General features: G+C 37.5%; 1 protein-coding gene across 4 annotated transcripts in view; it reads left to right on the forward strand.

The window, feature by feature from the left end:
- Nucleotides 1-21,389, forward strand: part of ENOX1 (ecto-NOX disulfide-thiol exchanger 1) — a 628,394-nt gene that overhangs the window by 229,946 nt on the left and 377,059 nt on the right. For 2 of the 4 annotated variants that reach the window (XM_045839070.1, XM_045839074.1), the window contains exon 4: nt 15,301-15,361. The exons of the other annotated variants lie outside the window; for them this stretch is intronic. The gene's annotated coding sequence lies outside the window, so the exon portion shown is untranslated. The remainder of the gene's footprint in view (nt 1-15,300; nt 15,362-21,389) is intronic. 4 annotated transcript variants of the gene reach the window in all.

Here is a 21,389-nt window from a genome sequence, read left to right on the forward strand (position 1 = left end):
AGAAAGTTCCCTATTATGATGCATTGTGTTTGTAGATAACCAGTGGTTAGTCTTTCCTGAGAATTCAGCCATGGCAGGTGTTTAAATAACTCAGATGACCTAGCTGGGGTGAAAATTGAAAATAAAAGAGTTTTAGAAGTTTTAGAATTCTTAGTGTTCTTCCAACTCTCATGATTTGGGCCTATAGTGAATTACAAAAATTAAAAACTTTGAAAACAGTATGCCTGATGCACAGGTTAAATTGTTTCTATTAATGTCTCCTAAGCACTGATTTTAACCCCAAACATTAATTTAAGTTGCTGTATTATACATTAGAGGTCAAGCTAATGTCATGGGTATTACTCAGGCTGAAAGGGTTCTTACATCTGAGGAACCTGGTGACAATATTGCACTTTTTCTAGTTGGAAAGGAAAGCTGTTTTGTGGTTTTCTTTCTTGATTGACATCTTTATAACCTTTTAAGACCCTTACCTAATCTGAAAAGTCCTTCACATGGCTCTTGTTCTTTCCTATCAGATTGACACATGTAATATTGCATTTTAAAAAGCATTTAGTCTTTCATGGGCAGCATTAGCCTTGGAGATTTGTGGCTGATGTTGTCATTTTGTGGGGGGAAATTGGTTAAATGACAAGAGAAATATGGCAGTTCAAGAACAAAATTCTTTCTGAGTTTTGTTTTTCTGTTTTAGTTATTCATATCGCTGTCACTACCCCATTAGGTCAAGGGCTTAGAGGCATTTTGTACGAAGTCGGAATGTTTTGGTGGCAGTGGTACGTGTTTTAGCATCAGAATGGTGATTTTCTTTTCTGTTTGGGAGGAACAATAGGTTTCAAATATCTTGTATTTTTAACTTGAAAAATTAATATTGCACAGTATATTTTGCCTCAGGAAGGCCTTTAAGGCAGGATACTGAAGTTTGTCTCACTTTTCCCATAGTCAGAGAACTCCTCAAACTCTTGCCAGCAGCTGTAAAGGCCAAGCAATTGAATTAGCTTCTGTGGCAAGACTGATTTTTTTTTTGAGAATGTTCTTTTATTTGTCCTAAAGCTATCAGACACCTGAGGAAAACAGTATAGTCTGGGTTTGAATCTTTAAGGAATATTCTTATATTGGAAAAAATTAGTCAGGTTCATATTGAAGTGGATTGTGGAATGAAATATCTGTGGCTGTCTGTGGATGTCTGGGTGACATGCTTGCAGTGGCATGTTGCCAGCTTACATCTGGCATAGTTTGTAAGTGCTGAACAGATGCTGGTGTAAAATAGGCCATTGTCACAGCAGAGCATGAGAACACACAAATTTCTGTATTCTTGCAGTGACAGCCATTACCTTTTGTTCATGCTAATTATGAATATGTCATGCCATCCATGGATACATGGAACATACTGACAGCTGTCAGAGGGGAAGTGTGAGGCAAGACTGGATGAAAGAAGGTGAAGGAATTAGCCAAAGAGCATATATGCACAACATATAGACTCAAGACAACAGTGTGGTGATGGCCAGAGGACATGGCTGGGTGGAGATGGGCAAAGGAGGGAAAAATGGAGACATTTTAAAAAACGTCACCAATAAAAATAAAGTTAAAGAAAATATCATGCCTTCTCTGAAATATCTATACACATAGTAATAGCAAGAGGTGACAGCTTCTAGAGGTAAAAGTCAAACTAGCTACAGAGGATTCATACACCACCATTTCCATGGTACAGAGAAATAACTCAGTATTATCAAGTGGAACTGGGAGAAGGGTGTGTAAGAGTGAATATGGACATTTCTGATTGCTTTCTTGCCTGCAGACACCCAGAAGGATGCTAATTTATAGGGGTACAATAGTCCTATGAAAGGAAAGGTCACTGAGATGAGAAAAGTGAGGAGCATGAGGACATGAAACAGTAACATACAATGTGTCCATGTCACCAGCTGTCATTAGTGTTTAAGCTTGTTAGTTTTTTGTGCTTACAATCCTTGACCAAAAAGTTGGAGCTTATAGTTAATAATGTCACACAAGTTTCTCTCTCTTTCTGGAATGCCTTATATTTTGTACCAATGAGATCCTTCTCTGTTTCCGTGTGCCTCTAAAAATTTAAAGAGAATCAAAGAATGCTTAATTTATATCTGTCCCAGAGGTAATGGAGTGACTCAGTAATACCAGTGAAGAGGTGATTTTAAATTTCATGTCTTATGCAAAAGGTGATTTCTATGTGAAAGCTGTAAGAACTGACCTCGGGCATAACCAGATATGATACCTCTAACTGCAGACTAGATTCCAGGGGGATTGCAGCTGAAAGCTGTGGTAGATCAGCTTTGCCCTTGTGAGTCATGTTTGCCACAATGGAACACCTAGCAACTGATTTCACTGCACAGAACACATCTCACTTTCTCTGCCTCTGGAGAGTGCCTGCTGGAGACCTGTGCCTCAAAAGGCAGATGAGCAGAGATTTTCTGTGCAAGAATTCAGGACAAGGCAGAATGAGATTTCTGTTTATGGCAGCAGCAAAAAATTACTTTCTCCACTCTGGTCCTGGAGATGCTGACTGATGAATCAGATGAAATCCATTAGTCCTTAAGCCACAAATGCGATGACCCCCATGGATCATCCTTGTTTTCATTAATCTCAGAGCCTGGAAACCTTCCTCACCCAAGCCCCTGGTATATGGATTGTTGTAAGTAGAAAGATCCCAGAGCTTCCAAAGGACAAGAGAGTAAAGTAATGTACTACTATCTTCAGTTTGGTTAATTATCTCTGATTTTTGTTCTTTTATTCTTAACATTTGCTTTTAAGCATTTTGTGGCTACTTGTTTTTTCTCTGGGGAAAATTTAGATGCAAAGATACAAAGTCTTACAATCTAGTGGGGTAAGAGGATTATATAAACCTAGAATTCCAGTTGATAGAATTGGGAGGAATTTTTCCAGGTTGATTCTCTATTTTGTTTTTCGTTTGTTTATGTCTTTGCCTAACAGCTATCTACAGGTGTTACATACATTTTTGTTTGTATATAGCAATCTTCATTTTATTGACCCTGCCCTCTTTCAGTGACTGCTCTTAATATGGTACCCTATGATCCCTTAATTTGTATTCATCCTAAAAAACTTTTCTACTGTATTACACTGTTGACCACTTGCATCTACTTGAAATTCTCACTTCATTTTGCTTCTGAGATGTCTCTAATTCCTGGTTTCTCCTACTTGTCTGTTATGCACATGTATAGGCATATCTCATTTTACTTTACTTTGCGGTGCTTTGCAGATATTGTGCTTTTTACAAATTGAAGGTTTATGGTAACTCTTCACGGAACAAACCTGTTGGCACTATTTTTAAACATTTACTCACTTTGTGTGTGTGTATCACATTTTGGCAATATTCACAATATTTCAGACTTTTTCATTATTAGTATATTTGTTATGGTGATCTGTGATCAGTAATCTTTTTTTTCCATTTTATTTTTTTATTTTTGTATTGTGTTACAATTGTCCCCCCATTGCTAACTCCCACCCTCCCCTACTCCCACAGTCAATCCCCCCCGCATTGTCTGTGTCCATAAGTCCTTTGTTCATGTTCTTTTGCTTGCCCCTTCCCCTTCTTTTCCTTATTATACTCCTCCTCTCTTTCCTCTGGTCACTATCCATTTGTTCTTTATTTCCAAGTCTTTCGTTCTATTTTGCTCATTTGTTTGTTTTGTTGATTAAATTCCACTTATAGGTGACATCATATAGTATTTGTCTTTCACTGCCTGGCTTATTTCACTTAGCATAATGCTTTCCAGTTCTTGTTGCCATTGTGATTGTTTTTGGGCACCACAGAACTCATCCAAATAAGACAGAAAACTTAATTGGTGAATATTGTATGTGTTTTGAGTACCATTTCCCTTTCTCCCTTTCCTTCAGCCTCCTTATTTTCTGAGACATAGTAATATTGAAAGTAGGTCAATTAATAACCCTATAATGGCCTCTAAGTATTCAAATAAAAGAAAGATTCACACATCTTTCACTTTAAGTCAAAAGCTAGAAATGATTAAGCTTAGTGAGGAAGGTCTATCAAAAGTTGAGGTAGCCCTATTTGTGAATGCATAGGCAAAGTTCTTAAATGAAATTAAAAGTGCTACTCTGGTAAACACATGAATGATAAGAAAGTGAAACAGCCTTATTGCTGATATGGAGAGGAGTTTTTGTGGTTTGGGTAGAAGATCATACTAGCTATAACATTTCCTTGAGCCAATGCCTAATCCAGAGCAAGGCACTGACTCTAGTCCTGTGGAGGCTGAGAGAGGTGAGAAAACTGAAATAAAAGTTTGAAGCTAGCAGAGGTTGGTTCATGGAGTTCAAGGAAAGAAGACAACAGCAGAGCTGATAATAGAAGCTGTAGCCAGTTATCCAGAAGATCTAGCTAAAATAATTAATGAAGGTGACTAAACTAAACAGCAGATTTTCAATGTGAGTGAAATGGCCTTGTACTGGAAGAAGATACCATCTAGGATTTCCATAGCTAGGAAGGAGAGGTTAATGCCTGGCTTCAAAGCTTAAAGGACAGGCTGACTCTTATGTTAGGGGCTAATGCAATTGTTTACCTTAAGGTGAAGCCAGTGCTTATTTGCTATTCCAAAATTAATGCTAAATCTATGCTCTATAGCTATGCTCTACCTGTGCTCTATAAATGGAAAAACAAACCCTGGTGACAGCACATCTGCTGTAATGTGGTTTTCTGAATATTTTAAGCCCACTGTTGAGACCTACTGTTCAGAAAAAACAATTCCTTTCAAAATATTATTGCTCATTGGCAATGCACCTGTCACCCAAAAGCTCTGATGGAGGTGTGCATTGAGATGAATGTTGTTTTTACGCCTGTTCATACAATATTCATTCTGTAGCCTATTAGTAAAGGACTAATTTTGATTTTCAAGTCTTATTATTTAAGAAATACATTTTTTAAAGCTATAGCCAACATAGATAGTGATTCCTTTGTTGTATCTTGGCAAAGATTGACAGCCTTCCAAAAAAGGATTCACTCTTCTAAATGCCATTAGAAGTATTTGTGATTCATGGGAATAGGTAAAATGTAAACCTTAACAGCAGTTTGGAAGTTGATTCCAACCCTCATGGATGACTTTGAGGGGCTCAATACTTCAGTGGAGGAAGTAACTGCAGATGTGGTGGAAATAGCAAGAGAACTAGAATTAGAAGTGGAATCCAAAGATGTGACTGAATTGGTGCAATCTCATGATAAAAGTTGAACACACGAGGAATTGCTTCCTATGGATAAGCAATGAGAGTGGTTTCTTGAGATGGAATCTACCCCTGGTGCAGATGCTGTGATGACTGTTGAAATGACAATGCTGTATTTAGAATATTACCTAAATGTAATTGATGAAACAGCAGCAACATTTGAAAGAATTGATTCCAATTTTTAAAAAAATTATTTTGGCCCTGGCTGGTGTAGCTCAGTGGATTGAGTGTGGCCTGCGAACCAAAGTGTCCCAGGTTCGATTCCCAGTCAGGGTACATGCCTGGGTTGCAGGCCATGACCCCCAGCAACTGCACATTGATGTTTCTCTCTCTCTATCTCCCTCCCTTCTGTCTCTAAAAATAAATAAATAAATCTTTAAAGAAATTATTTGTGGTAACATAGTATCAAATAGTGTCTCATGCTACAGAAAAATTATTCATGAAAGGAAAGCTCAATCAATGTGTCAAACTTTATTGTTGTCTTATTTTAAGAAATTGCCACAGCCCTCCCAGCTTTCAGCAGCCACCACCCTCATCCGCCAGTGGCCATTAATGTCAAAACAGGATCCTTCATCAGCAAATATATTATGACCTGCTGAAGGCTCAGGTGATGGTTAGTGTTTTTTAGCAAAGAAGTATTTTACTTAAGGTCTGTACATTGTGTTTCAGACATAGTGCCATTGGACACTTAGTGGACTATAGTATAGTACAAACAACTTTTACATGCACTGGTCAACCAAAAAACTTGTGTGAATCACTTTATTGCAATATTTGCTTTAAATATTGCTCTGGAGCTGAACCCACAATACCTCTGAGGTATGCTGGTACACAATAACAAACACATGTTTGAAGACTGATGAAAGGGATTTTACAGATTATACACTCCTACCACTTCAAATCTCAAATGAGGGATTGGAAGCCTCATATTTTTCTATATCTTTTTTAACAGTCTCTTTGAAAGGTAGTCTTAAGGCTGTTAATCTTAAGCACAGATTCTTTCCTGGAGTTCAAATCTAGTTGAGAAGCAAACATAGGAATCAAACCAATTGAAGGATACACTGGAAGCTTTATTATCAATGTGGCTGTATTGGAGAATATGGCTTATATCTGTGATACATGGGCTTCTTAATACAGCCCCATTGATATAAACTGACCCCTCAATCACGGGCAAAGCTAGACAGCCTCAGTTTTCCTTAGCTGTGGCAGGCTGTTGAAAGCATAACAGATTAGGAGGTCCCACACCTCCTGTGAATTTAAGGGAGGAAGGTGATGAGCTGGACAAGTTATAATCCTTTTTACCAAACACAAAAATCAGATACATTACTTCTTCCCTAGGAGAAGTGAATGGGAAGGAAGGCAGTGACTGTATCATCTTATAAAGTTGATGTTCCCTCCCCCTATGGGAACATTTTGACTTTCAAGTCTTATTTAAGAAATACATTATGAAAGGCTATAGCTGCCACAGATAGTGATCCTCTGATGATCTTGGCCAAGATTGACAGCCTTCTGGAAAGGATTTACCATTCTAGATGCTGTTAGGAATGCTTGTAATTCATGAGAAGAGGTCAAAGTATTAACATTAACAGGAGTTTTGAAGAAGTTAATTTTAACCCTTGTGAATGACTTTGAGGGACTCAAGACAATAGGAATTGTGGAACCATTTTATTAATGACACCTTGCCCCAAATATTCAATATGTAAAGTGTTGCAGTGGGAAGAATAGAATCCTTCCTGTTTTTCTTGTTTGCTAATTTCTTTTCAACATGCTCTCCATACTTTTTTCCCTTCACTCCACTGCAGTTTGGCCACTTCAGGCTTTATAATCAAGCCATCTTTCATTCAAACTCAGGGTCTGTAATGAGTCTGGATGAAAGAAACTAATTCAGTCTAACCAACTGCAGTCTGTTTTTTTTCCCCCTTTTCTGGTCCTTTTCTTCCACTGTAATTGTTCTCAATGATGTCTTAATTTTTACTCCACCCTGTCCCTCAAAGTTGTAAAACTTATTATATCTGTTTAGTTTTCATACCACTTGACTATTATGAGACACTAATATGATTGATACTCCTTTTTATTTTCAATTTTCAATGCCTTTGGTCTCTGAAGTCCTCTAGTTCTTTGATATCTTGTTCTTTCCCACAGCCTTTCTACATGGTTCTTTTCTTATCCCCTTGTCTTGTCTTTTATTAGATCCTCTTTATCTGTCCATGGCTTCACTACTATTTCCATGCTAATGCATCCCAAAGACTGCCTTCACTCCAACCACTTTATCCAGTTCTAGGCCCAGATTTCCCAACTTTCTGTTTTTTTCTGGCACACATCTTACTGGAACTTTGAAATTTGAACACATCTACATGAAACACATTATATCTTACAAAAAATCTGCTTTTATTTTTTAATTCCCTCTCTTGGTTAATGTTATCACTATTCTTTTTGCCTCCTAAACTGAAAATCTTGAATGTATCCTCAGTAATATTCAATGTGTCCGAAACTGTGCTGGGCACTAAGAAAACAGAGACAAATTCAGACAGAGTTACTGCTTTCAACCAGTGTTCAGATATTAATTTAAATTCATTAACAAAGCACGTGATTGGTACAACTATGGAAATATTTATGGGAGCAGTACAGAGATGACTCAGAGAAGGGAATGACTAGTTTTTACCAGGGTGTGGTGTAGGTTATGAACTGGGTTTTCAAAACCGAGCTGGAGTTTGTCAAGAAGACAAAAAAGGAAAAATACCATGTGAAAAGACATGGATCTAGAAACAGCATGATGTGGTCAGAAAGCTGTAAGGGGGCTTACTCTTGGGAAGTGAGAACCAGTTGTAGATGAGGCTGAATGAGAGCAGCAGAGGCCAGATGGAGAAAGAAAATTTATGCCTTCCTAAGGAACTTGTTTTTTTATACTCCAAGTAAAAGATTTTAATAAAGGAAGAGGCATTGTCTCAAAATGACTCTCCATGCAGTAATGCCGGGATATACTTTGCTGATAGTCTCATTGGGACTGTCTTTTACCCAAGCCTATGGGTGACAATGAGAGTAAAGCTTTCTCGAAGGTCCATGAGCCAGAGCAAAGGAAACAGGGGAACAGAAAACAGAGAATAACTGGTAAATTGATTAACATATATCCTGGATGAATTATCTGAGGTTCTTCTATCTGTATACCTACCTATCTATTGACCTATCTCCCTATCTATCTATTGTCCATCTGCCCATCCATCCATCCATCCAAGCTATCTCTCTGTCTGCCATTGCTGATTATTTTATGCTTATGTGGCATGCTTTACAAGAAAGCCCACTGAGAATAAAGAATGAGGGATGAGACAGGCAAACATGACTCATCACTATTAAGGAAAAGGTTATTTTAAGAGCTATGTGGTTTAGAAAGGGGTGAGGATGTAGGCAGGAAGATGCTTTAAGGAAATATCGAGGTATTCCAGATAAAAGGTTAAGTGAGTAGATGAATAAATAAAGGAATACATTTATATCTAAGGACATACAGCTATATACTGCCTGTTACCTAGTTTTTAAAGCTTTTCTTAAAAAGATCTCAGCCATGTTACATGAAATCATCGATTTAATAAATATTTATTGATTACCTACCTGTATGGTCAGCCCTGGGGATTTGATAGACTTGTGCTCATAAAAGACAGCATAAAATCATTAAGTTACACTTTCCTGCCATACCCAGCCTCAGAGTACTCAGCTCAGACTCCTAGCAGCCACTGCTAATGGATCAAAACAGGCTTTTCAAATGAAGTCTGTTTGCCTTTTTATGTATAGTCTCATTAATAAAATGATTTTTTAAAACAATGATTTTAGTGAAGAGAAATATAAGGATACTGATGGACCTAGATCAACAAAGGAATGCAGAACTTGAATTTTGGTGGGCCCAGAACACCACATCTCTGTAGCTTCAGGGTTTGTCCTCGGTGATAGTGTGACTACAGCCAGAGCTGCTGACCCTGTTGGGGTGCAGCACTTCAGGAGCTTGATTCTTCCTTACTTGTGCTGCTCTCTCATCTCCCATCTTGTGATCTGACTTCACCCTTAAAACCTTGGGTGGGCTGGGGCAGATCTAACAAAATGTTTCTGGGAGGAGGTTATCATACTGACATTGGTTCGGTTAAAGTATGATTTTCCTCTTTCTTAGTGACAGAAATGGCCACAAGAGTCTCCGACTTTCTTCCAAAGGTAGCCTGATGTGTTTGCTTAGGACAACTCTTCATTCATTGGCAAAAGCTGAAATTTTAACTCAGATATTGGGTATTCTTAATGCAAGTTCTTCTGTATGGACAGTGCACTACATGCCAGCTGTTCTAGAACATTTCATGCATATCGGGCATGGGGAAAATAATTTCTGGACTAGTATTTTGATGCAAAGCATTTATTTGATACCTTTAATCAAAATATTGTGGTTGTGGTTGTATAGTATCTGCTTTAAATCAAGTTTATAAAAAATAGTGCTGGTTCTCAAAGAATTTAAAAGAATGATACAGGCATATCTCTTTATTTCACTTGACTTTATTGTGCTTCGCAGATTTTAATTTTAATTTTAATTTTAATTTTAATTATTTTTACAAATTGATGGTTTGTGGCAATCTTGTGTTAAGAAATCTTTTGGTGCCATTTTTTCCCCAGAAGCATTTGCTCACATTGTGTCCCTGTGTCACATTTCGGTAATTCTCACATTATTTCCAACTTTATTATTATTACATTTGTTATGATGATCTATGATCAGTGATCTTTGAGAAACAGTTTGTGAAAGGAAGAGTCAGTTGATGTGGCAGACTTCTTTGTCTTATTTTAAGACATTGCCGCAGCCACCTCAACCTTCAGGAACCACTCCCTGATCAGGCAGCAGCCATCAACATCCAGGCAAGACCCTCCACAAGCAAAGAGAGTAAGACTTACTGAGGATCCAGTGATGGTTCGCATGTTTTAACTTAAGTATTTTTAATTAAGGTATGTGCATTGTTCATTTATATAGCATGCTGTCACCCACTTAACAGACAGTGTAGTGTAAATGTAACCTTTACATGTATTGGGTAACCAAAACATTCATGTGACTTGCTTTATTGATATATTGAGTTTATTGTGGTGTCTGGAACTGAACCCACAGTATCTCTGAGGTATGTGTGTATTCCATCAGAGGAAATATTCATCAATTATAGATTTTTTATATTATGTTTTGAAAGGACAACAGATCAGCATTTTTATAGTAGGAGAATATTCTCTGTGATTTTTAGAGACCCAAAGTAAACATTTTTAAATGTCAGAAAGCTTTAAACAGGCTGGAGTCTCATTAGAGAGCAGAATGCCTAGAACTCACAAATTGAAATATCCTGCCATAAAACTATTGTAAAAAAGAAACCAGGAAAAAGCATGGATGCAATTCAGTAATATCAAGCTCTGCATTTTTTTCCTTGTTAAACTCAAAGAGGTTGGAGGTTACATAATCATACCCTGACACATGTTATGATTTACAAATCTACTTTGTAAATTGTTTCTCTTTCTGCAGCTTTGACTGCGGGAGGGGAGCAGAGAAGAGCAGAGAGGATGTGTAGATGACATAGTGACTCCTCCTCTGCAAGGTACGCCTCTCTGTTCCTCAGTTGCCCTCATCTAAATTAGGGACGTTTATCATTCCCATTTGCCCACTCTCCATAAACATGTGAAGTGAAATTATTTATTGGACTACATCTAGACAGCAGTAAAATTAACTTTAGGTATTATGTTTATCATCTTGGGCAATTATAATCTTTTAAAAACAAAACAAAAACAAAACAAAGTGTCTCTTGGTAAGCAGTTTGGTTTTTGGATATAATTTTGTCCACTTTAAAACATGTCAACATTTTTTTAAAAATTATTACAGAAAGGTTAGATAAAAGTGATAGAACTCATTAGACTGAAGATCACATGGTTCTTAAAACAATAATAGAGGTTAAAAGATTTTAGATGAATGCAGAAGTGGAGAAAAAGCACTTGATGCTAATATTGTATTCAAATATGTTACTTTTTTTTAATTTTTTTTAAAGATTTTATTTATTTATTTTTAGAGAGGGAAGGGAGGGAGATAGAGGTAGAGAGATAAAGACAGAGAGAGAGAAACATCAATGTGTGGTTGCTGGGGGTTATGGCCTGCAACCCAGGCATGTACCCTGGCTGGGAATCGAACCTGGGACACTTTGGTTCCCAGCCCGCGCTCAATCCACTGAGCTACGCCAGCCAGGGCTTCAAATATGTTACTTTTTTAACACTTTAAGGTAAAGTGTAAGGAAATATTCTAATATTGACCTCCCTGTTAAGGATTTGGTTGTTACATAGTTTTTACTTCAAGCTTCAAAACCACTAATTACTCTGTCAGGTTTTAGTTATATATATTTTGTATCTCTCTGTCCAAGTGACTTTAAGAAAGTTCTTGGAAAGACTAATCAGGACTTGACATAAAGGTATTTTGTTGATATTATGAACAAACAAATCGAATTCTTGAATGGAATAATGTTTTCCATTGGCTGTCTCTAATTCTAAGAGGAAAGATTGTCCCAGTTATTCCCACTTTAGATGGTCTAGGCCTGGTCACTGAAATACTAATAGATAGGATTTTAGTCACGATAATTGGCATAATAGATAGCCCCAATATTAATAATGGCATGCCCTTAAATTTTATAGTACTTTATACTTTGCAAAGCATTTTCACACACATGAACATTTAAACTCGTTTTATTTAAAATATACAGATAGTTCAGTAAGTTATTAAACTTTTCAAAGCTCTGTCTAGACCTTCTGTCTGATAGTGGAAACAATGTCTTATAATTATTCTCCTCTCAAATGATACCAGTCTAAATTACACTAACTTCTTAGAGTTCTTAGCTTCTAGGCTTAGCTCTTTGTCTTTCAGAAATAATACTTTATTCCTCAAATAACCATTGTTTCTTCTGTATTGCTGCAGACAGAAGTACTTTAATAAAGAAAAAAATCACATTCTATCAGAAGATAGATAACAGTTCTCATAAAATGTATTTATTCATCCTGAGTATTCATCTTCCTTGGAAGTACTAGTAGAATAGAATTTATGTGACATAATAAGTGTAAAATTATTTAACCTATGCATTGATGGTTTACCCTAAAATGACTATACTTTGAATATTCAAAATACCTTAAATTTCATTGAATTTACCCCTTATTATTATTACTGTGGAATAATCACCCATTTCGAAGAAAGTAGTATCACTTCATAGAGAAATTTGCTCTTATTGTTTTAAGAATTAAAGAAATCTAATGTCAAATATAAACAGACATAATGATCCATGCTAATAAATAACAAATGGGCAAAATGTAAACTTTACTAATTCTAGAACAAATTACATTTGTTTATTACTTGTATAAGCAAATTACATTTTGCTTTGGAAAGCAAAATTTTAGTAGCAGAAACATTTTGTTGAAACTTGGCTTATAAAAATAGTCATTTCTTCAATTTCCTATTCTTTTTTTTTTAAAGATTTTATTCATTTTTATTTTTAGGGGGGGAAAGGAGGGGGATAGAGAGAGAGAGAGAAACATCAATGTGCGGTTGCTGGGGGTTATGGCCTGCAACCCAGGAATGTACCCTGGCTGGGAATCAAACCTGGGACACTTTGGTTCCCAGCCCGCGCCCAATCCACTGAGCTATGCCATCCAGGGCTCAATTTCCTATTCTTAATTACCATCAGCCACAAGTTATTTTGATACTATAATATTCATGGTGATTATAAAGATTAAGTATTTTAAATGATCCAAAAATGAAATAGAAAAATCTTTAAAAAAATTGTTATAGTAGCTGATATTTATTTTCCATTCATCAATGGTTTTGTTTTGCTTTTCAGAGTGATCCTAGGGGACATTTATTAGGGTGGCATATTTGGTGGTTGTTCATTTTTACATAAATCTTAAAAGGTTAGTGATGCACCAATAATTGTCTTCACTCCCTGGTCTTGGTTTACACATCGCTCACTCTTGAATGTTCTGCTGTTCCAAGTTGATTTTGTTCAGAGTGCTAATTTGGAAGTTCACAGACAAAATAAAACAAAAGTCAGGAATCTTTTCCTTAACTAAGCAAATTATACTAAAATTTTGCTAAGGATGGATTAAAATCTCCCACCCTTGCTCCCTAGATTGTGTCTTTGTGGGTGTGGAGCTGCAGTGCCCTGGTTATCCTCACTCAGCCAAGCCTTTCACATTCCTCTTGTCGGGCTCTTTGGATCCCAAGGCCCTGTCCTGAGTCCATGGGTGAGATCCCTAGGCCACCTTAGCTTCTGACGTCCCCAACCTCATGCATTTTGTGTCAACAGCCCGAGCAGCTCCTAAACCTGACAGGTTCTGCCAACAAAAACTGCAGTTGGCAGAAGGGAGGAGAGATGGGTGTTTGATGTCCAAAGCTGGAATTCAAAATTACTTTCTGCTTAGGGAGTGTTGCCCCTGGCTCTTTCTCTCTCACTCTGCCCAGACTCCTTTTCTCTTCTGTGAACACACCAGCCTTTTCTAGCCTCATCATCATTGCTCTCACTTTTCCTCTGCTGGGAACTTCTTGTCATTTCTCTTCTGTGTCATGATTCAGATGTCATCCAGATGTCACTTCCTCAGAGTGGCTTTCTAACACATGATGGCACTCACCTTTACTTTCTTCATAGTACTTTCCAGTGTCTGAATAACCTCGTTCATCTGTGTGCTTATTTTTCAGTTCTGTGTTTCTCTTTACTCCTTTTCCCGACAGAGAATATAAGCCTCCTGAGAGCAGAGACATTGTGTCTCTTTGTTCACAACTGTCAATCCTCTCTTAGGAGAGCAAAGAACTGGTTGGTGGTAGGCATTCATCAGATGTTTGAATGAATGAGTGAATGAGAGAGAGAGATAGATGATAGTATTATGACTCTGTCTTAGCAGGATTTTATAGGGGCTACAGAAACCAGCCTAGAAAAGTCTCCACCCTGCATAGCAGAGCAAATATTTCTCCTTTCAAATAGTTGTCTTAGATATAAACTTTTGGAACACAGCTTTTCTTTCTAAAGTTAGGGATTAGCTCTATTTCTGTGAGAACAGCTGATTCAGTTTATTAATTGAGAGCAAGATAAGTAAACATTTTATTATTTATATAAATAGAGCTGAGATGCTTGAGAGGTATTAATCTTTGGCAATATACATTTTAATTAGTTTTCTCCTTCTATCCAAACACAGCTTTTTGTTGCACTCACACTCATTGTCTCGGAGGTAATGTAGTGGGTTTTGGGGGGTTTTTTAGGCTCCTTCCCACCTTTAGAATGCACACATTTGTGTTTGCTTATCTCAGGCCTCATACGCAAGTCCTGCCTTTTGTTGATGCATTTCTTGACTGCTTCTTCCACATTCCCATTTCTGTGGTCACAAAGTACAAAACTAAGGCTTATGGAACTTTATCTCATTTTGACTTATATTGTTCTCTCTATTAATTATTATTAATGGACCACATTTATTTAAAACTTCTCATGAGCCAGACACTACTCTGTGCAACCCCTTTTACCTCACAGCAGTTCATTGATGTGGCTGCTCTTATTAATTCAGAAACACTCGACCTATTTGTATCCCATGGATAAGGACTGTGAGCCCCAAGAAGTCAACTGGCTCTGAGTAAATCAGTGACCACACTGAAGGGTAGGAATTGCACCTTGTTGGCTGGCTTTCATCCCAATGTTCCACCTCTCCATTGAACAAGTACAAGTGAGCATGTTGTAGGTTGGCCCCATGCCCTGTCTTTGTCTGTGTAGTAGTAGTAGTAAATCCAGTTAGTGCCCTACACAGAGTACACCCTAAATATTGTACGTTAGTGCTAATGATAAGGGGTAGGATGCAAATCCCCCACATATAAGATCTCAGGCAATTGCTCTGAAGGTGTAAAAGGAGTCATAGGAATCTGCTGAATTCTTTCATCAGTGAAATAATAATTTTGTAGATCTGTCTTTTGGTTTCATACTTTGCCCTCTCCCCACTACTTCTAGAATTGTTGGTAGGAATGGAAGGGGAACCAATAAAAGAGTAAAGAAATTTTTTTATTGCCCTTTGAATAACTTCTAGGTACAAGGATCAGGAACATTTGGATCAGGATCCCAACTAAGAATAAAACAGAAGTGGCCAGGTAAGACTGAATACTTTATAGACGGCCTTGGTGACTGTGGAAACTTGCAGGGGTTTCCATTAATTGGTTCTTGTGACCTTTTTACCTAAGATAAGCATAGTACCCCAACAGGATCATGGTTGGCACCATGCAATCTGTGTTCTATAATTACCGATGTATTATTTAAAATGCCTTCTATACTAGAAGTCTTCCCCCACCAACCACACTAACAAAAGTCAACAGACAAATGAAAATTTTGGAAAAGTGTTTGTACTATATACAACAGAGATGGGCTTATTTCCTTGCTAAATAAGGGCTCATATGTATCAATCAATAAGTAGTAACAAACCAAGGGCAATTTTCAGTTTTCTGAGGAAATTCCATACTGTTTTCCACAGTGGTTGCACCAGTCTGCAATCCCACCAACAGTGGGAGCAGGAGGTGGGGTAGGATGCAGGAGGGCAAAGGGGGAAAATTGGGACAACTGTAAGAGAATAAACAAGAATTTTAAAAAGTAACAACCAGTAAAAGAAAGTAAGTAAAGAATAGGAATGGTCAGTTCAAAGAAAAATACAATGGCCAAGAAACATAGCCTCATTCATGATTAAAGAAAAAAATTAAAATAAGATAGTATTTTCAATTGTCAGTTGGAAACAGTCAGATACCATTCAATGATGGTGAAAAGCTGTGACATGGTTGAAGTGTAAATTGTATAAATTGGCCAAATATCTTTAGAAAAGTTTTATTAATAGAAGATATGCAGCTATACCTATAGGAAAGTATATTGCATCTTCTTTTATAATAGTTAAAACTTTAAAGTAACCTGAAAGTACATGAATAGAGATATAGGAATTACAACAGCTTGTTCAATAGAATGCACTGTAGCCACTATAAACAGCAAGTCAGTAATATGGACCAATGCTGCAGGAATTTTACATACAGTTTAACACATTTAAATAAAATAACAAATATCTCCATATAGTTTAAGCAGCTACCAGCAAATATGCAATAGAAAGATAAATGTGCTTGTGCTTATATATGCAGAGGCTGTACATGAAACTGTTTGTGTTTATTGTCTCTAGAAAGTAAAACTGTGGTGGGAGGGAAGCATACATTTTTGCTTAGTCTTTTGAACCAGTTGAAACTTTTACTTTAATCATATATTAGGGGTCTTTTTTTTAGGGTTTATTTTTATAATAACCAAGTGCTGGAAGCAACCTAGGTGCCCATCAATAAATGAATGGATCAAAAAACTATGGTACATATATTAGTTTTAAAGAGAAACTGTAGAGAGTACTTTAAGCACCCTGTTAGAGGACAGTATGTTTTAGCATTTTACAAAGTTACTTAATCCAAAGAAGGAGATATTTTCCCTTGTGGTCCCTGCTCCTGGCATGTTATAATTTCTGTTAGGAATTAAGGTTTTCCTTGTTATAAATTAAAATCACCATATATTTTGCTAATTTCTATGTGACTTTCACTCCCGTTATTGTTTTGGGTGGTTCCTTTCTGCTGTATTACCTTTGGCAGCTGACTTGAAGGAGAAATTTCACATATTCTTTGCAATTATGATCTTTGTTCTCCTGGTCATAGTTTTGGTATTTAAGATGGGATGATTTATGTATATACCTCAAGAACAATAAAGGAAGCATATTTAAATAAGCCCTCCTTTTCAGAAGTTGCCTGAACTGCCAGAGACAGTGAGGTCTAAATCGGCAGAATCTGCATTAGATCTTAAGTCTTCAGCCCCCTTGAGTCTTGTATTCTCTCCTATGCTGTGCAGAAAGTAAGGTTATGCACAGGATACTGGATTCAAAAGTAGTTTTTATTGAGCCAAAGCAGGAAAAAAAGGTTTAATTAAAAAAAATAATTGAGCACTGAAAATGAGAAAAAGCTATAAAAACACTCAAAGAGTGCACATGTTTGGAGAGGCAATTTCTGTGGCCTGTGACCCTTGCACATTGAGCTATCAGCAAGCCAGAGAGCTTGTCTCAGTCTAAATACTATCCCCTACTTCCTTGTGCAGGCACTGCTGAATTCTGTTGAATCTTGCCAAGAGGCCAGATGTGTGTGAGTCTGCCAGATTTAGTTGAGTGAGTAGTGCAATGAACTGAGAAAGTCCCTAGTGACATATTCTTACTGTGTTTGTGGCACCTTTTTTGTTGTAGAAGCCAAATGGTTTGTAGAGAAGAAGGGCTTGGGGTAGGAAGGCTGAAAACAAGAGAAGCATATTCTCATATTGCTTTTGTCTTCTGTAAGGGGACAATGTGTAGTTGGAGGCTAGAAGTAGACAGTTAAGGGGCAGAAAAGAAATACTCTTTTATCAGAAAAATATCTCAGATCTAAAGACTGTCTTGGCAAGCTGGTGAAAGGAACTCTGCTATATTAAAACAGAAATAAAAAAAAATCGATAGCTTTCTTATAAAAATCTACCACTCTTTATTCTTTGTATCTTTTGTTGATTTCCCACTTACAATTTGCCATAATAATCCATTTTGCCCTTTATCTGGAAGGGTGAAAAGAAGACAAAAAATAATGAGTTGTCCAACCTATTTAGTGTTGGAAGGTAGAAGGAGCTCCTTGTTACAGAGGCAAAAATAAATAAACAAAAGCCTGCCAGAGAAAGGCAAATCAGTGACTGATTCACTGTGGTCAAGGATAGAAATACTGGACTTTCTTCCTCTGATGCTGACATACACCCAGACCCATCCTAGAAACATGCTGGCTCCTTCAGAGTTGTGCTGGTAGCTTAGTCCAGTGTAATAACCCATCCAGCCTTGCTTGCCTCAAAGAAGTAAGCAATTGGCTATTTTCTTTTTCAAATTCATTGCTGCTTCCACAAGGACACCCAGAGGAATAGTTTACACTGGATACTGCAAAATTCTTTTAACCAGTCAAGCCCCATCATCAACACATCAGATGATGGGCTTTGGCTGAGAAACTGAAATAGTTAGAAAGGTACTTATGGAGAGCAAAAAGAGCAGCTGCCATGAGAAGCCTAGCAAAGAGCCTCCTCTTCTCCCTGGACATACCCAAATCAGCAGATGCTCCCTTCTTGACAATTCAGCACCATGTTGATTTCCCAGCCGTCAGAAGATACCGCAGAAGCAGTCTTCCAAGTAGCATTAGCTCACTGTGCAATCATGTGGATGGGACCCTCTCCACTCTTTGTTGTGATTTCCCACACTGGGATCCTGGGTGGAGGCTTGCTGAAGCCTCCTAAGGCAGGAGATGTGCGTGAATATGGAAAAATATCAGTTCTTTTTTTTTTTAATCACTTTTTTTTAAGATTTTATTTATTTATTTTTAGAGAGAGACGGGAGGGAGGGGGAGAGGGAGAGAGAGAGAGAGAGAGAGAAACATCAATGTGCGGTTGCTGGGGGTTATGGCCTGCAACCCAGGAATGTACCCTGGCTGGGAATCAAACCTGGGACACTTTGGTTCCCAGCCCGCGCTCAATCCACTGAGCTATGCCAGCCAGGGTGAAAAATATCAGTTCTAATAGTATAGGCCACATCAGCTATAGACCTCCTAACCAATAAGACTCCTTATATCTTGTTTTTCTCACCATTGTTGTTTTTTTTTCCTACTTTCAACACAAGATCAGTTTGCCAGTGATGGGGGTGCGGTGCTGGAGTAGGGGTCTATTTGACCACTGAGTAAAGCTCCTGTTACTGCACCTGACACCAGATTCCATTCAGAGCCAGTCAAAGCCACAGTGCTTCTCACCTCTGCCATGCTTGCTCCTCTCACATGAAGGCCCTCCCAGACAGGAGTCCTCTCTTGTACACTCATTTCTGTTCCTCTCATGGTATTTCTTCTACCAGAACCATCTTCCCAGTGACCTTCCCTGGAATTGTGACTTGCTTGTAGGTCCTTGAAACCCATTTTCTGTCATAAGCAGGCTTCCTGGTAGCCTCATACTTCTTCATACAATCCCCCACCCCAGCCACCTCTTAGCCACAGATGAAACTTCTTTCTTACATAGAGGATATCCATCCTTTGCAGTTCTAACACTGACAGTGCTCCTGGACTTGGAGATGGTATAAGAGTTCTCCTGGCTCTCCAAGTCTTCTCCTACCTTAAGTAACAACTTTTTCCCACTTTGAAGCTCATGCAATACTGCTGCCATCCTACCTGGTTACTGGGATGGACTCTTCTACCCTTAGGCACCTCTGATCTGCAACACGAACCTTCTCCTGCCTCACATTGGACTGTGTGCTTTTACCTACTTGCCCTTGCTTTTCCTACCAACTAAAGTAGTTGCCATTTCCTTTTACCCTTTCCCTAAAAACCTTGACAATAGAAATTTTTCTTGTCAATCCTACTGTATATATGCACATAATTATATACAGTGCTTGCGACAATTGACTTTTATTTGGTATTATAATATAAAATTGTAATGCCATATAACTTCTTAAGTATTTTGTGCCTTATATACTTTAGATTGTCAAGCTCTTTGAGAATAGAATGTTACAGGAACTTTCTTTGATATAATTATTATCAAATTTATCTCTAATATTAAAGTGTGTGATAAATGTTTGTTGAATGGAACAAAGAGTTCAATTACAGATAAATATTTTAAGATGTTAGCTTTGCCTCCTTTTTTGCCAATTGGCTAGCTGTGGCCTTTTTAAAAAGATTTCCTGATGTGACCTCTTAGTTCCCAGCTTTAATTTGCTGTGAGTTGAGAGAGCTTGTACGAAAATAGTGTTTTAAGTTAAACATTGTAAGTACAAAGTAAAAGTTACAGTAGAATCAAAAAAGGTGTCTATATTCACTATCTTCTCTATAAATAAGGAAATGTAGTGTCCTTAAGGGAAAGCCTAGTGTTCTGTGCATTGATTACTGAAGAATGTCTTGTTTCTTTTGCTATGAATTAGAAAAGAAAAATAATATTTAAAATGGTTGGATAGCTAAGACTAGTGACTTTTTTTTAATTGTTTACCTGTCCTGGAAGCAGCAAAGAGAAAAAATACTGTTATTTAAAGTTAGAACTCACCATGGGACACTTTTTGCTATGCTTTGAAGATCTGTGTGGCATCAGAATATTTTTATTTTTAGGAAACCACCCTGAAAGGAGAGAATTTTAAGTAAGGGAAGATTTGACAAGATTGAAAGATTGTTAAATATGAGAGTAGTAGGTTGTAACTGCTGGTCCCTTTCCTTTAAGTTCTCCACTCTGTGCTGTCTCCATAAAGCAATATGTCATCCCTAGCTGCAGTGGAACAGATTCATGCATATTTACCAGCTGCAAATTATAAATGTATAGCCCAGAGAGTAGCAATGTTCTTTGTCTTTCTGCTTTTCTTCATGCACTAAAGATTCAAAAACTCTCAACACATCCTGAATTGGGAGACTGGTTTTTTAACTTGTCATTTCCTTTGTGCACAAATTAAGTCTTTGTCATTTAAATAGCATCTTATTTTCTAATTTGGACTCTTTCATGTAGGTAGACTGAGGTTTTCTCCATCTTGTGTTGGGGCTTTTTTATAATGATTTATTAAGGGAGTAGGAGAAATATTGATCCTGTTAATAGCTTCTGCCTTACCACATAATGTTTTACATTTTACTCGACTAAAAGACCATATTCCCTTTCTCATCATCTGATTGACCGTAAATGCTTTGGCCTTTCCTCTGCAATTATCTCACTTACCAAAGCAGTGGGTAAAAGTCGAGTATTTGTAGACTAATTAGTGAAGTCAACATGTCTAAATAGAGTACTTTTATACAATACAAAGAAGTATTGCACAGCACTGTGAAAACAGCTAAGTTAGGTACAAGGCAGAGAAGCAAGCATGGAGAACACCTGTGGCTGAGGACACCTGCTCCCGATAGCAGTTGTCCTTGGTGTGATTATTAGGACTCAGCGAAGGTGATGTAATAATAGCACTTTTCCTGTCGCTTCTCTCCTTGATCCTAGCGTCTTTTTACTTATGAAACCTTTGGCATATTAGTGGCTTCTGAGTTTATTTTAGTCTTCTTTTTAGACTTTAGTATCTCAGGATACCTATGGACAGGAATATATCATTTAACACTTGAATTCTTG

This window comes from Phyllostomus hastatus, unplaced genomic scaffold (assembly GCF_019186645.2).
Source record: "Phyllostomus hastatus isolate PE091 unplaced genomic scaffold, TTU_PhHast_1.1 phas_contig_29, whole genome shotgun sequence".
Lineage (NCBI taxonomy): Eukaryota > Metazoa > Chordata > Mammalia > Chiroptera > Phyllostomidae > Phyllostomus > Phyllostomus hastatus.